Below are 4,313 nucleotides of genomic sequence, written 5' to 3'. Positions count from 1 at the left end.
TTTGCAAATTTATCAGGGATCTCTCTTATTTTTCTCACCCTGGTATCATGTTACACTCATTTTAATTAAAATTGAGATGTCAAATATTTACTGTTCTATTTTTAACAATTTTTGATGAAAATCTGTCACCAAGCACAGCTATGAATAGAACAAACTCCTTTTTTCCTGTTTTTGTATCTACCCCAACAGTAGAATGCTGTTTTGTGGTAGTTTTTCTTCGGATGAAAGTTGGGTAGAAAAAAACTTTATTGTTTTCCATTAATATTTTCTCAAGAAGGGGAACCAATAGTGCGCTGTTCAGATTCCAAAATGCCTTGCCAACCTTCTTGGTAATTAACTATAGTGTTTCCTTTGCCTGAAGTGATGGATGTCATTTGCACCATCTTCATATGTGGCATTACATTCTTCATATACGGTATCCACATATTTGGGGCAATATAGATTTTAACTCCCCATGTCTTTCCTGCTACCCTTGACCCTGAATTCTGAGTTTAGGGTAAGTACTCTTTTACTATGCTCCTATAACATACAGTAGGCATTCAGTAAAAATTGAACCACTGTTATTTTTTATATAGGGTTATACTTAAAGCTCTAGGGATTGGGTGGTAAAAATACAAAAACCTCTCTGTAGACATTTATCTAGCTAGGAAAACAACATTTCCATGAAAAAAAAAATGAATCATAAAGACAGACCTAGAAGGGAACATAAAGGAAACATCTGCTAAGGTACAGAATAAATATTTATTTAAATATTGGCTTGGCCAAAAAGTTCGTTCAGGTTTTCCATAAGATGTTATGGAAAAACCTGAATGAACTTTTTGGCCAGCCCAATAAATTACATGGGAGCATATGCCAGTTACAGTTGAGGACCTCTCTTTGAGAATATTTTGTTAGCAATCCATTTGAAATATTAAATAGGAAAATAAGTTATTTTAAAATTCAATTTGTAATGATTTTTTTTTTTTGTCATTAACCTGGTCTAGATTTTCTCAACGTTCAGCTAGTAAAGTCATCTCAGAGTCAGTCATTCCATTTAGAAACCATTATGTATAACATGATTGTGATTACCACAAATTATTGTGGGTATTTATTACATCTCTCTTTCTCCCTTGCCAGTGAGTTCCTTAGGGTAGGGACTGAGTCATCCTCATGTCACCCTCCCTAATGCCTAAAAGATAGTAGATCCTCAATAAAGGCTTGTTAAAATGAACTCAAGTACTTAAGCAACCTCAGGGACATTTTATTTATAAAAATTTTGCAAATTTTTAAGTATTAAATATTCTAAGAGAACCTAAAATAGCATAAACCTGGATTTTAAAAGTACTAACATTTTGCCATATGTGCTTCCAATATATTTTTCTCCTTTTTTGAAGAAACATTACAACCACAGTCCCAATTCACCCCAGCCGACCCCGTTCCTTTCTTCTTTGTCCTTCCCTTAAAATAACTGCCTTCCTGGAGTTGGTGCTCATCCTTCTTGTGACTGTAAATGTATCATTCTCATGTGCCTACGTAGCCATAAAAATATAAAGTATTTTAAAATTTACATAATTGGTATCATATTAAATGAATTCTTTTCAACTGGCTTTTTTTTTTTCATTTAAAACTTACATTGACAAGATTTATCCATGTTGAGATATGCAGAGCTTTTTCAAAATTATCCATTTTCCCTGATCAAATTTAGAGTAAAATTCTTTATCATCTAAAATCTAATATTTGCCTTAGGTTATAAAAATGAAAGAAAGTCTTATGAATATGAAGCAAAGAGTCTCTTTGATGTCTTTTCACTCTGTCCAACTACCTTGGCCAGCCCTCTCTACTGACTGCTTTATCAAAGCAAAAAATCCTGAGTTAAGAGCCAGGGATTAGAAATAATAAGCAAGGCATGAACTGTGCACACTGACCCAAAGATCCACTCCAAAAACTGCCCAGCAGTCACCAAATTCATACCCAGTTTAGAGCACTGGCAAGAAAAGGAGGTGGGGATTTCTCTTTTGAAATTTCAGAAGAGATATCTTTCTTTCCTTTCCTCTCAATTTTTCTTTCAAGGACATTTAACTTATTAATAGCCAGACATGGCTATTAACTCAGGACATGGGTTGCTAATGCAAGTTGTCCAAATTTTCCCATCAAATAAGGATGTATAGAGTTCGTGAAAACAAAGCAGTGGCTTAGAAGAAGAGACTTGCTAGTTAATTACATGCACTATTTCCTAAAAGCATTTTCTAGACAAAGTCCCTTTTATCATTTGGCTCCTGGGTACTTAATTCTCATTTAATATGAAACTGAAACATTGAGTCATAATTTACCTCTAGTCAATAACCAGATGACTACTGCTAAGGAAAGAACTTTAGTTTTGAGGTCCTAAATGTTCCTATAAATATATTTAATATATCTCAATTCATGAATTAGATACTTGGGTTCATTTCTCACTCTTCATTCTTTTTTTTCCCCTAAAAATCTAGCTATGACTAAGGACCAATAAAAAGTCTTTTGGAAAAAACTTAAAGGACACACTAAGTTTCTGTGTAACTTCTGGTTCATAGGTATGTGTACTTGAAGATACCCAAGTACAAAATCCAAACTTTGAAGACAGATAAAATAGATGGCAGCCCCTGGCTTTGTAAGAGGATTTATCTGAGCACCTCTTCAAATTAGAGTACCTCTAAAAATCCTGTTCTATTTTCAAAGTTCTGTTTACACAAAATTTTTAAAATACTTGCTTAAAGCATTAGATAAATCTCTAGCGGTAAGAATGCAAAGCCTTGATAATATAATGTCTAATCCCCCAATTTAAAACTTTAAATAAGTGGTATATTGCAATACCTGCAAATTTGTAATCCTTTATCACCTTCATTTCCAAAGTTTCCCCACATCAAATAATAACCTAATCTGTTTGATAAAACACAGCTAATATTTAAACACTGAACCACAATACTGACAACCCACAAAACACAATAAATAAAGAGGGTATATGGGGGGAAGAGCAATAGCAGAAAGAGGAAGATAGAACTTTTCTATTTGAAATTGCAAAGGAATTTAAATATAAGTAATACAATTACCAGAGATGGACTTCAGCCTGAACTCTTGAATATTAAACAACCCTGCCCCCAATGAAGCTTGGCCTTGATGTTTAAGAAAAGCAAAGTGGCCTCTGTTTTCCAGCTCCTGGAAGACCAGACTCAGCAGTAGTTTTTTGTGTTTTTTTTTTAACATCTTTATTGGAGTATAATTGCTTTACAATGGTGTGTTAGTTTCTGCTTTACAACAAAGTGAATCAGTTATACATATATATATGTTCCCATATCTCTTCCCTCTTGCATCTCCCTCCCTCCCACCCTCCCTATCCCACCCCTCTAGGTGGTCACAAAGCACTGAGCTGATCTCCCTGTTCAGCAGTAGTTTGGTTCTTCTTCCCTGACCCAAGTTCCAGTTGTACCTAGAACAAGCCATGGCTTTCCCAGTTACCTGCATCCGTTTATGGAGCAGCTCAGTATCTGAGCAGTGAGGTCCCTAGAAGATAGTGAGCAAGTCCAAGCCTGCTGGAATCACCCAGGGAAGCAAACCCTGTTCTAGACATTGGATTCTGCAGCCTCATCACCAAGGTGATGCAGCCAAACGTACTGTGTCTAGGACTTGGGTAGTTTCTGAATTTTCTGAACTATGTGAAATCCAGTTATTTAATTTCTTTGTTTGGATCCAGCCATATTAAATACATAAGCTTTTAAAAATGTAAATTTGACACTTTTTGCCTCATTTATCAGGGTAGTTCAGGTATTTCAGATAAATGTGGTATTTTAACTCTAATGATTCATGTAGAATCTCATTTCTCTAATTCTCTTTGCATGAGCACATGTGAATCTACACAGCTCACTTACATTACCAAAAAAAATGCTTAATAACATGATAGATAGATAGATAGATAATAGATGATAGATAGATAGATGATAGATAGATAGATGATAGATAGATGATAGATAGATGATAGATAGATAGATGATTGATAGATAGATAGATGATAGATAGATGATAGATAGATAGATGATAGATAGATGATAGATAGATAGATAGAAGATAGATGATAGATAGATAGATGATAGAAAGATGATAGATAGATAGATGATAGATAGATAGATGATAGATAGATAGATAGATAACAATGATTTTTTTTTCTCAGTCATGTTACCCCCACATCATGTTACTTTTCCTACTTTAGAACTCTGCTCAAAGGGACTTATCCGTAAAACCTCCCTAGATACATTCTATGGGGCTCCTGCCACTCTGGTTACATTTAAATTCTTACTTTTACAGAT

This window comes from Leucopleurus acutus (assembly GCF_964270905.1).
Source record: "Leucopleurus acutus genome assembly, chromosome: 2".
Classification (NCBI taxonomy): domain Eukaryota; kingdom Metazoa; phylum Chordata; class Mammalia; order Artiodactyla; family Delphinidae; genus Leucopleurus; species Leucopleurus acutus.
Note: the sequence above shows the minus strand (reverse complement) of the source record.